This window comes from Epinephelus fuscoguttatus, linkage group LG8 (genome assembly GCF_011397635.1).
Source record: "Epinephelus fuscoguttatus linkage group LG8, E.fuscoguttatus.final_Chr_v1".
Lineage (NCBI taxonomy): Eukaryota > Metazoa > Chordata > Actinopteri > Perciformes > Serranidae > Epinephelus > Epinephelus fuscoguttatus.
Window position 1 is genome coordinate 36,331,814 of NC_064759.1, and position 13,615 is coordinate 36,345,428.

The 13,615-nt window shown below is 40.9% G+C and overlaps 1 protein-coding gene across 6 annotated transcripts in view; it reads left to right on the top strand.

The window, feature by feature from the left end:
• LOC125892761 (intermembrane lipid transfer protein VPS13B-like) overlaps positions 1–13,615 on the top strand; it is a 360,799-nt gene that overhangs the window by 92,901 nt on the left and 254,283 nt on the right. The window lies entirely within an intron of this gene.

The following is a 13,615-nucleotide window of genomic DNA, read 5'->3' on the forward strand; positions in this document are numbered from 1 at the left end:
TACGTGAAAATATAAGAAATTTAAACAATAGTATTTACAAATATATAGTTAAATAAACAGGAATTATTAACAAACATAAACGGAAAAAAAAAAAAAATATATATATATATATATATATATATATATTGTAAACTGAACAAGATTATTTACACAAACAGAATACATACAGTCAGAGTGAATGGGGTTATTGCACAAGTTAGATTAAATTATTGCAGTGTGTGAAAAAGTCTCAGGGCCACTCAGAGGGAGGAGTTGTACAGTTTGATGGCCACAGGCAGGAATGATTTCCTGTGGCGCTCAGTGGTACATCTTGGTGGTATGAGTCTCCCACTGAAAGTACTCTTGTGCCTGACCAGTACATGGTGGAGTGGGTGTGAGGCATTGTCTAAGATAGTTCGTAGCTTAGACAGCATCCTCCTCTCTGACACCACCATCAGAGTCACACTCCGTTCCCACAACGTCATTGGCCTTGCGGATCAGTTTGTTGAGTCTGTTGGCGTCCGCCACCCTCAGCCTGCTGCCCCAGCACACATCAGCATAGAGGATAGCACTGGCCACCACAGACTCATAGAAAATCCTGAGCATAGTCCGTAGTTTTGTGGTAATAGTGGCAGTAGTGGTAATAGTAGGAGAGAAGAGCCAGTAATTCCTGCCTACCACTGCTTCTAGCCACTGCTAACCTCAGATTCTGCGACATACTGACCACAGTGACCTCCCACACACGACTTGACTCTGCATGCATTTGTGTGTGAGTGTACTGCATGTTGTGCATAAGAGTATGGTGAGTGTGTGTCTAATTTTGTTACAGGGAAAGAGTAATCTCAGAGCACGTATTCATTTTCTCATTGCTTATTCTTCAGTTTATTGTCTCAACAAACATTTGGAAATTCAGTGGCTGAAAAGTCAGTATACATTTGCATTGCCTCTTTAGACATTAGATTAGCCCAGAATGTTGTAGAAAACATGCCACTCCTCCAAAACATATGTGTGCCTTTGATAATGACATTTGGAAATTCACATTTTTTAATAAACAATATAAGAAAAATGGGTTTACATGTTATGGACACCAGTACACCAGTAAATTGCCGAATGAATGGTTGATCTACAGTCATTGCTCTTACTGTATTTTCATATTTATCCCCTGTACTGTAGTTAAATTTTGATAAAATCCTAGAATCCTTCGTCTGTAAATTGCCATGAACACACAGAACCTGTAGGTTTTCTAATAGTATTTTTTCATCTTTTCCCCTGCTGATGATAGCTTTATTGGATTTTGATTCATGTACTTTGGACTTGAGTCAATGGACTTGAGTCTTTCAGTTTCATCAGGTGTATTTATAGCTCAGTACATAGTGATGAGTCACAGAGAGCTCTTAAACCTGCAGATGGTACAACTCTGGCTGGACAAATGTGACCCAGTGATCTCGTGTCCATGTACTGTGAATATTGCCTATACCTATATCATGACCATGTGATAATGAGAATAATCACATGGTCATATGTTCATGAATTTGCATTGGCCTGCATGCATGCATGTCTGTGTGTTTGCTTTTTGTGTCTCTGCTCTTTGACTCACAGATTAAACAGAGATTAGAGGTCTGGTTGTGTGCTTTGATATGTGACATTGCCATTAACCCTCCGGACGACACACAGAGAGGCCAGGATGCTCAAGACTTGATACAGCTCATTATAATATATAGGGTTTTTTTTGGATGCCTATCGCTTCCTTTTAAACACAGCTACTAGCAGAAATGCTTCATAGCCTGTTTTTTTCCCCCTTGTCTTATTTGCCTGGAAGTGAGTCGAAGCTGAGCAACATTTGACTTATTGATTTTTGGTCAGTGATATCCATCACAAGGACTGTGCAATGAACTGTAATGGTTTTGGGGGAAATACTTTTTTTTTTTTTTTGGCCTTATCAGAGTGACAGCTACAGAAAAGCATATGCTAGTCAATATTTTCCCCCTTTATTTGAACCAGGGTCAGTTGTTGACAGACCTCTTTTTTCATATTAATGGGCTTGTCCTGAACATTGTCCTCCCTAAATGAACCATTCTGGGACCAGTGCAGGATCTCCAACCAAGTTGGCAAAAGGAAGTGGAGCAGAAACTTAGGCCCATTCCAAATAACTTTCTACAATCCAAACTCTTGCCCTGCAGAGCAGAAGTGCTTGAGCATAATTTTAATCTGTTTCCCTGTTTTAGTGTCTTTTGAAAGACAAAAGATCAAGGTCATATAAATAAGCATAAAATTGGCATTTCCCCCATTGATGGATTCAGCTTTAATGCAGCTACCACAGCTGGTTTTCTGGCCACAGAGCTCTGTGGTGGTCTCGGCAAGGACAGGAGGAGGGGGGTCTGGTAGAAGTTGGTTGGTGGTGGTCACCAGACGTGCTCTAGATGATTGCTGGGTGATATATGAGCTGCGACATAACTTTAGTGTGACAGATATAGGGGGAAAGAACAGAGGAAGAGGAAGAGAGAGAGTGAACAATATAATGAGCAGAATGAAAAATGAAAGTCAGAGGGAAAATAAAGGTTGAAGGAAATGTGACAGAAAGAAGGAAATAAAGAGATTGAGAGTGTGGGGTGGACCTCAGTGCCCAGAAACACAACTGGCCATTGGTTCTCTTTATTAAACCCAGCTTTTGCACCTAATTGAGTGTCAGGTTAGACATGCGCACACACGAAAAGAGAGGTGCATATGCACAGATGTATGCCCATCTCCATCTTTAGCAAATCCAATATGTTCTCCTGAACTCACAGCATACGATCCCATTTAAGGCAAATAACTGCAAGAATGTTTGGATACAGCAAACCTATGCTCTCACTGCACAGCGACTAGAAGCATGTTGATTATAATAGTCCAGGACTTATGCTCTCACTCACAACATTATCATTGTTAAAACAAGTCTTTTGTTTTTTCAAGTTCCCCCATCCAATGGGGGGATGGGGCAGTACGGTGAAAAATAGAGAAAAGAGTGGAAAAAAAAGACTAAAGACTACTCAGGGTTACATCAGGGAGAAATATTTATACTTTACTTCACACTGATATTTCCCATTGCTTGGAAACAAACGCAATCTCTTAGAAGACCATGTCAACAACAGTTTTTACGCATTTTTGCACTGCATGAAAAAGGCTGCTCCTGTCATGGCCAGCAGTTCACATCCCTGTGATCTAACTGCTTTCAGGAGCATGGGTCTGACGCAAATCCCCCTGTGACGCTGCAGCATAATACGTGTCCGTAATAGCTCTGTGTTATTGGAGGGGAAAAAGTGTCAATTTTCATAATGTTCTGTCACTGCCCTAAACTAATCCCTGGTATGCTGTGGTGCATTTAATGTTGTCTGGTCCCAGAATGTACCCGTCTATCTTTTCTCCCTCCTCCTCGCCCTCTTTGGTGTTTCTCTCTTGTTTGCCCATAATGCAGCTGTTGGTAGCAGAGTTCTGGCTATGAAACCGAGCAGGGGAGGCTATACTCTACTCATTTGTTCACTGTTTTCCTGTGCAGGCTTTGGCTAATGCGGCCTTCTTACTCATAATCGTAATGTCTCCCATCCATTAATCAATACAAGCCAGAGGAACATGCAGCTTTGCCCTGTCATACAATGGGCCCATAGACTTAGCTCATGGAGATTATTTTGATAGTCCTTTTTCATTGTTCCACAATGAAAGTGAAAGAAGGAAGGACATGGGCCTTTTTTCATGGTCTGTGGTTGTCACAAATGTCAGTAAAGAGATGGGAAGCTTAATGAAAACCCTGAGATGTCTGTTTCAGCATGGCCTGGCCCCTCACTCAAGTATCCATACTTCTTTGAAGAGGTAACTTATTGGTTGGAGAGAAATTTCTGCCTGTCTACTTGTCTGCTTCACGGATTGACATCAGGGCAGGAAGAAAGCAGGAGGCAAAGGAAAGAAAGAGGGCTTTTTCATCCATACGCAACCTTATTTCTGACATTAAAAACACGTTGTGTCAGCATCAGAGAACCGATAAATAAATCTTGGATGGAACTTGAGACGGTTCTTGTCAATGAAAACTTCAATGAGCTACAGACGGCCCTCGCTCCACTCCTGGCAGATTGTGATGATGTTTTAAGTCAATCCAGACTCAGGCCTTCCTCCTCTCTTTTGTCTTCCTGAAGCTCTCTGCTCTTTCTCGGTTGCTCACTTCAGTCCAGAGCTAATGAGAGAAGCCAGTGGAGTCAATGCAAAACAGAAGTTTGTTGTGTTGTGTTGTCCCACAATATGGCATCAGATTACATGGATATTTATATGTTTAATGGGATGAGAGGAACATAAAGTGCCTGAGGTCTGCTCCTCTATTAAACAACATCTCAAGTCAATTTTCACCACACTACAGCTTTGCACTTGTTCGCACACACACACACACACACACACACACACACACACACACACATACACGTCTGTATATATCTGTACACACACATCTCCCCCTCGTGGTTGGTGACTTCAGACACTCATCAGGGGACATCAAGCTTGTCATTTCTCACCCAGATTCTTCATTTATCATTCCCCTTTTCCTCACACCATCCGCTGGCTTCTGGCGAAAGATGATATTTAAAAGAAATCAGAAGTCTACTGAGAGTGCGCCAAGGATTTTCTCTCCCCTGTTTGTTTGAATAGTAGCCCACTTTTCTGTCATGGGAAATAAGATGTGATTCCAGGCATGTTGGAGGACATGGATGATCCCAGTACAGGATCTGGAAGCCTGAGTTTCATGTCCAACTTTTCATTTTTGCTCTCTTATATGAATCATTGATGGTTTCTCAGAGGCATCTTTCCACTTACCACTAAATCCAATATACCATTGGCACAGTGTAGCACTTAAACTGATAGTTGATCTCAAAGATCTATCATGCTTTTTAGAAACCTGGCTGGTTGTTGGTAGTTGAGTAGGGCAGTTTAGTTGGCTGGCCAAGCTTTGGTAGAGTAGATATAAGCTTTTGTCATTAAGTGCTGGAACACTCGACTCCCGACTCTCCCCTGTGGAGGGTTAACTGAAATATGATATGAAAACCCCCCTGCAGCCATAGTTAATGAAATGTTACCATGGTAAAGACTTGTGGACTGCTACAATGTGTCATCAATAGACAGTGCATTAAGCAGACATATGAAGGCAAGTCAAAAATACTATTATAGTAAGGTATACATTAGGGGTGTAACAGTACACAAAAATCTCGGTTCGGTACGTACCTCGGTACACAAGTCACGGTTCGTTTTTTTTTTTCGGTACAGTAATGAAAAAATAGACAACTATTAAATATCTTTTACTTATTGGTAACCTTATTAAAACATACCACCACAGCAGTTAACTCTTTTTACACAATTTTTGAATGAAACAAATATATATATAAAATCCTGCTTTTTCACATTGTTTGAATGAAAATAGAAATATAAAAGTGCACAATAAAATCCTGCTGTTTTTTTTAACACATTTTTTGAATGAAAAATATAAATATAAATTACTGCTTTAACAGTTTTACTCAGTTAAAATAAAACGTATAATGCAGCTGGTCAGTTTTAAAGCCTGCTCAGATTCAGTTTTACTAGGAACTTACTTAGCTTTCCCACTTTGTTAAAGTGCAGTAAACAAAATATGCTTCAATATCTAAAGTGCAGCTTAAACAATTTTACTCAACTCCAACAGCGTTGATTATTTCTTTAGCGCGATGGTCAGGGAAACGCTCTTTCTTTTTAAACGACGACGATATCGTAGTTTGCACCAGATTGCTTTTTCTAGTCGTGCCAGTTAACGTTCAAACTCAGTTGGTGTCGCTTTAGATGCATTAGCATGTTAGGCGTGTTTCCAAGTACATACCCAACCGCTGTTCTTGTCCACTTGTTTATTTCCATCTTCGTATTTTACCCTGAAACCAAAGTGTTCCCAAACGGAGGACTTAAGGTTTGCGGGTGGGTCTTCAGGTTGGTCAGGCTCACTTGCCATGTTGTCAAAATACGAAATGCGCTGCACAAAGTGAAAGCGGAGATTTACGGTCGGACTCGGTCCGTCACTCAATTATGTCCGTCGGGGAACTAGATATTTTAAATGGTTCGGCTTGCAAAAACGGAATTAATATAAAACAAAATAAAATAAAATAATATCCTGCGCCCAATAATTCGGTACAGGGTCGAAAGTCGCGTACCGAACGGTTCGACACAAATACATGTACCATTACGGCCCTAGTATACATTGTTTGTATTTTATATTATAATGAAGGCTCTGCATTGAATTTGCATTAGTCACTTAAATGAATAATAATAATAAAAAAAAAACTGTTATGGTATCAGGAAAGCATCAGGTGCATCACTAAAACATTAAAACCATTAAATGAGAGACTGATTCAACAAAGGCCTTTACTTTCACCCTAAAGTAAGTAATAGTGCAAAGAGTAAGATTCATGAGGGATACATTACATACAGCAGGGCATAATGATTAAAAGCAAAACTAAAAGAACAGTAAATTTGATAAGTAATTTAGTAGCTTAATAACTGTCTAATATGTTTAAAAAGTTCAAGTACAAACAAAGCAAAGAGCATCAGTGAGACATGAAACAAAATGCACTGTCAGTAGAATAGGCTTTAAAGCGCCCACAGTAGACTGCTCTGAATGTTACTAAGCCCCGAATCAATGACAGCCCCAAATAAATCTGTTTGTATTTATGTCATCTGGTAGTGTCTGCAGAGCTGGCTCCCTGCTGTGAGCCAACCGTCCCATCTAAGGGTACTGACTAGTGCCGACTGAGCACATAGCTCCACGTCACAAGGCCATAAATTTCCACTGCAACTCCCATTGAAGTGCCTCAGCAGCACCGAAACCCCAGTCACGTCTTGGCTACCACCACACACAGACATAGTCAGCCTCTGCAAAGCTGAGACATAAATATTGATCTCAGTGGATTATTGATAAACAAGAACTCTGCTTGGTTTCCCTTTAATACTGTTCCATACGGGAAGAGAAGAGAAGAGAAGGGGAGAGAGCCTGAGAAAAGAGCAAGCGTGAGTTGTAGAGTCACAGAGATCTTGAGAGTCACAAAGGGAGAGAGCAGTAATCCAGAGTTACGTTTCAGTGACGGAGGGGCTGGTTTAGCGTCATTAGCTGCGGTCTGTAGTTTCGAGCATCCTTCTCATGGTGGAACCACACTGGCATTCCATCCTGGCTGCTACTTCAAAGTCAGAATGCCCCTGTTTCTTATGCTAACCAAATTTGTCAGGGCAGCATTAGGCTGGGGATATGGGAGATTGAGAGGCAGGCCCTCTCATCCAGAACTGTGTTTTAATGGCCTATCTCACCACCGACTAATCATCTCTTTACAAGTGGCAATGCGGGAATCCTCTATGTCACAGCACATGTTTCTCTATCACTCTTTACACATCTGTCTCTCCCTTTTTACTCTCATTCTCTCATCTTTTTAACTTGTTCTATAACTCTTTCACTCGGTTTTGCTCTGCACCCCCCCACCATCTCCCAAACCCCACTGCCTAGGCCCATTAGTGTTGGCCAAATTGCTTCCGCATGAAGACTCCTTAATTGTGGTAATTCGGTGGCAGAGAGAACCAAGGTTTGAATGTGCGGAGAACATGTGTCACTGCTTTAGTGGGCAGACGGAAAGGCAGGCAGCACCTGGAGGGAATGGTAATCATGGAAATTAGACCCCCAGCCTCCGCTACCACCAGCACTTACACCCCATCACTGTCTTAATACCTCGACCGTTACAGGCAGTGAGCACCACTTGCATACCCCACCACTCTAACCTCTACCCAGTGTGCTGGAAGCCGCTCAGCTGGGCTGCCTCACAAGGAGAAGCGTTTGTGTTTGTATGTGCTTGTACGTGTGTGCGTGTGTAGACACTTGTCTGCTTGCCTCTTACTCTGTTCTCTGTCTATCCCCCCAACTACATTGTGAGGGTTCTTTAGTTAAAACATCTTGCCTCTGTGTATGTCGGTGCTGACGAATTGACTGTTGATGGAGGTTTCTTTATATACTAGAATAACCAACCCCTGGCAGTGGGGCTGCAATTGAGTATATGTGGTTTATTTAACAGTAGTAGCTGTCACTGCTCATGTTGACAGACGTTTATATCTGCATACGTAGTGGGTCCTCTTACACGGAGTTTGCCATTTTGTTTCTACAATAGCCCAAAACAGACAAACCAAACACTGGCTCTCAATAGGGCCAGACACATTTTAACGTTGGTCACTGTAGTTCTCCGGCATACGGCATAAGTTTGAGTTCTGCAACCCTTATCACTAGATACCACTAAATCCTACACACTGGACCTTTAAAATCAGTTGTTGTTGCTGTTTCATGCAAACACCATAAGCCACACCAAGTTTAAGGCCACCAGACTTACTGATTTCATTTATTATTCACAGTCGCTGGTAGAGAGTCTCAAAAAAAAAATCCCCCCAAATTCTGACGGTCACAACTCTCTTCAGGTACCTTATTGTAAACATTTAATGCCTTACTAAAGTTGCCTTTGTGTTTCTTTAAGTCTCTACTATCCTGAGAGTCATTTTCTGTTAATCTCAAAATGAGATTTTGTTAAAAGTGATGACTCTTCCCTTCAGACTTGTATTTGCCGACTGCCAAAGCTGCTCTCGTCTCAGCTTTAACTGCAGGACAAACCACTGCTGGTTCACCTTGTCTGTTTTCCTGTCCCACTCTCTCTGCATGTGTCTGTATTTTTGCTGTGTGTCAGTACTGGGCAAGGTGCCAGCAGACCTCCTGCTCCTACTTACTGCTTCTACTTCAGCCCTTCCTGACTTAGGAGAGACAGTTATTGTTTCTGCATCAGCACTTAATGGCTCAGCTGGCTGCTTTTGGTCTACCCAACTTGTCTACCTCTTTTTCTGTCAGCCCCCTAGCTGCTGTGGGCCCATTGCCAGACTTGGAGCTTTTAGTACTTTAGGTTCTCTTTTCTTTACTGTCCGTCTTTGCCTGACTGCTTGCCCATTAGGGTTTGGCGATAGTGTACATCCTCTTGTCAGCTGATCGTCATCACATATAAAACTGATCCCTAATACATAAATACAAGCCAGGGAATGGTTTTCTGGAAAGTAGGAGAACTCTCACTTATGGCTATAATGTGACTGCATGGGATAAAGGTGTAATAACTTGAATCAAAACACAGCTTTAATAGCTTCCGTCTCTTTCCATATCTGCTTTTCCTGGCCTGGTAGTATGCATCAACCTGTTCTAGATATTGTTAGTGCTCAGGCCTCACCTCTAGTAATAGAAATAGTTTCAGGTTCTGTATCAGATTTTAATGGCTCCTCTGGATGCTTTTTAAAGTTCAAGAACATACACTAAAAACTTTTCACACAGAGAGGAGGACTTCTGCCTTCCCCTTCTTCATTTTATAACATTTCAGCGATCCCATGTGAATGTCTTGGCTTATTCACTACAAAAATGTTTCTATAGTATTAGAAATAAAAATTGCTTAGTATTTCTGAGATATTAACAGAAGTGTTTTGTGAATGTAGGCTAATAAAAACACAGTGCTTCTCGTTTTAAAATGTGGCTTCGCCTGGTCTAGCATTATGGACATACAACTTTCCCATACCATTCCTCAAAGCAGTGAGAGCAGGACATGTTGGAATGTGTAAAACATGGCAAGTCTGCAGATGTCCTGCACACACACATGCACACACAGACATACTGAGACATACGTATGCACGCCAACTATTGAGTTATGCAGAAAGCAAAAAAGCAGCCTTTACATCCCATACTGCACCAGCCGTGTGTGCGTTCTCTTTTTTTTTAATCTGTTCCTTCTTTCTTTTTCTTTCTATCCCATAGTATATCTTTAGTGACTTTATATTTCTGCTTTTCTTCGTATTTTCCACACTCTGTGTTCAGGATGGCAAATCCAGCTGCCCACGGTTGCCCTCACAGTGTTTGATGGAGTGCTGTAGCCTCTGGCCTCTAGCTGTGTGTTTATGTACTTTTTGCACCTGCCCTTGCTTGAAGAGTAACAGCACCACACACATGCACCCACTCATTTGCTCAGTCACACACAGAAACACACACACACACACACGGCTGTAATACACACACTAATGCATCTCACATACATAAACCAAACTGAATACCACTGTTAAGTCGACAAACTACCAACCCTTGTGTTTTTCCTCTTCCTGTGTACCCCACTTTTTTATAGTCTAACAGCTGGACAAAACATTGTCCAGAGCCCCCCCACGCAACAACCACCACCCCAGCAGGTGCACCGTGCCTTTTAGGACATCTACGTGGGCAACATGGGATAGTGATACCCCTAGTTCCATTTATCAAAGAGTCAATAGAGCAGAAGGAATGGCCCCTGTTGTGTTCCAGATTGGTCTGCACTTTTAACATCTCCATCTTTTCCAGAAGAATGAAGGACTCAAGGGAACAGTCAGTCTGTGTGGAGGCCTACTCATCACTGTTGCAATCATTTTTCCTATAGTACTGTTTTGAAAAAGACCAAATGGTCACTGGATCTGGATATCCATTCTCTACGATGTTCTGTTCTTTCAGGGTAAATGGGTCATGTGTTTTCAGGTTCACTGAGACACACTCAATAATATAGCCAAACGTCTGGTGCAATACTTTTATGGCAAATGTATGTAAGCTATATCGTTTCCAGGAAGGGCAGCCTAGCTTTATGTAGTGCCTATGTCATTCTCTATCTTTCCCTCTGGTACTGGATCACATCAAGTAACCCAAGGGGGTCTGTGTGTGCACATATGTGTGTGTTTTGTGCATATATGTGTGTGTGAGCTTGCACATACATGCTTCTCTAAAAATGGTCAATATGGTAACTCAACTCTGTTTCCTGGTTTCTACTGGAAAAATCATTATAAGTTGGTTAAAAGGTAAGATGAAGACAGAACTAAAAAAGAGAAATGGATTAAAAAAAGAATCAAAAACATTGCTTTAACTATTCTCCGAAGCAGGGTGCTTCACCGTGGGCTTGTTTTTGAGTAGACTGAGGACATCAAGTGGTAATGTGCCTGGTCTTTTTACCTGTATGTTCTCAAATCCTACGAACTCATGCAAAAGTGGGAATGAGAAAAAAAAAATTATCCTTGTGGTCATACCCTGCCTTCATATGGTGTCCGAATAATCAGAAAACAACTTGAAAAGTTAGTGAAATTATTGGTATATGACTTGCCGGGTTGATGTTACATGTAGAAACATGGTGGACCAAAGAAAGTATTTCGTCGATTGCTATAAGATTCTTTTTTTTTTTAAACTCACATATTGCTTGTCAGTGTTTTTGCTCACATTTCATTTTTATTAGGTTGTAACAGTTAGTTGCCATCAATGTAGAGTGACCTAGATTGATAACCTAGAAAAGATATTTTTCAGCGTTAGTCAGGTAAAGCAATAATGTGGTAGTTTTTCAACATGTTGTTTCAATGCTCTGAGCAATTAAATACAACACATCTTCATTGCATCCATGTTATTTCCACATTACAACCTAAAGTTCTTTAACAAACCAAAGTCGGAAGAATGACTTATCAACTGGGAAAACTGGACCATCTGAGGAGCATTTGAATGCAGCATTAATGCTTTGATAGATGGACAGAACCTGCAATTAATTCTGATAATAGTTTCTTTTATTTACAGTAAGTATACAGTGTGAATACATACCTAAATAAGACAGAAAAATACATTGATTTTTATGTATGTAACAGACAGTATAGCTCTATTATTACAATCTGCTTCTGGGATGAAATAATTCACATACACCACAGCCACACTTCATATAGAACATCTGTCCTGTAGACAGAGGAAGCTGATAAAGAAGCAGGTAACTAAAGCCACAGAGGGACACACGGCTCTGCTCTGTTTGACCTGCAGATATATTAAGTGGCAGGCAGGGAGACAGAGGGAGGGTTATTAACATCCCCATCTTCCATCTGGGCTGATAGAGGGCCTCTCAGACAGCAGGTGAAGAGGTTGCTGGGTAATTTGTCTGAGAGAGGGAGAGGAGGGAAGTCAGTGGTTAGGGATTTTCGCAATTGCCAGTAATTCTCTTGGTTAAATGTGCTGTGTGCATGTGTGTCTGCTTGAATCCTGTCTGTATCCACACTGCCTGCTGTTTTACATTAAAACTACCTTTGCACTATGAGTTGATTGGGATTAACAGCTAAAACAGAAATACCATGTGTTAATTTAGGTGTAAAACAACCTACTCAAGCGATTTTTATTGCAGATCCCGCTTTTGGATTACCCAAAAAAATATGAACAGCCGTGATAAGACGAAACAGATAGCAAAAGAAGATAGGTAGGGTGTTTATTCAACCTGTCGAAGAGTTAAACACTAAGAAATGTAAGACAGAAAGTCTGAGAGTAAGTGGAAGTGGATGAAAGAAAGCTTTTAGATGTTCAGACCAGCTTTTTTTCTGGTAGCTTCTGGAACTGTTGCCAAATAATGACCTGCTTTCATAGCCTCTCTGGTAGCACCACTCATCTGTGCCTTATTAATACAAAACCTTCTCACTCACCGGTAGGCAATAAATCCCTGGGATCCAATCCATCTGCTTCATATGTTCTTGATCAGTTTTGATGTATTTGTGTTTATATTTAACTATTGAGTTTCTTGTTGCTGTTCGTTCAGCCTCTTTGACCTGTTGATCTTCGAGTCACTGGGACAGCTTTTGACAGAAAAAGACCCACTAGTTGCAAACTCAGTCAGAAAGTGCTGTGGACACTTGTAGGAAATGAAGTGCTATCACTGTAAGAGGGGATTATTCTGAGAAGTAAAGCCTTATTGGAACAGGTGATGTAAGAATTTAATGTGACTCCCTCGGACAGTTCCAGCTCACTGGAAGAATGTAGCATGTGATGGATGGATCCTCCTCTTCTCTCTCAACAGGCGGTTTGGCGCAAAACTCCCTAAACACTACAGTATCTTTTAGCCATCCAGCTATTTTTCCCTCCTCCTCTTGTTATGTGTTTGAAATAGCCTCTCACCATAGAAATAACATTGACATATCATAATGGCGAGTGTGTAATCCCCCCCACTCCTTCCCACAGTGTAAACAGTTTCATTTTGGAAAGATGGCAGACAGAAGGTTCTTCCACACTATGCTGCCATTAAGAGAAATAATCATAGAGTGAAGAGCACTTGAGGCTCCTGTGATGTAATGCTGGTGTTAGGTGAGTTGGAGCTGACACTAAGCTGGATACCAGCGTGACTGTATTGGATATTGTTTTGGAAAGATATATCCTTTATATTAGCCTATTACTCATACTCCTAATAGTCCCTGTTATTTAACTTAAAATGTTCAAGTCATTCAACTCAGTAGATTTACTGGGCAATTGTAAAACATTTAGAACAAGCACTTGCAATTTAAGGGTTTTTATCTCTTTTAATATCCTTCCTGGGCACTTTTTAAAAACAGTATGGCTGTGATGTTGGGACTGTGCTGTAGTGTACTAAAATCCCATCAGTGTACTGTAAATGTTTTCACAGGAAGGTTTCTCAATCCAGAGGGATAAAAATACAGATAAAATGTACCCCTTATAAATTTTCAGACCTTTTCAGCTTGTACTCACAGATGTAAAAATAAAACATTAAATAATAGTAAAAAAAATAATAAAAAA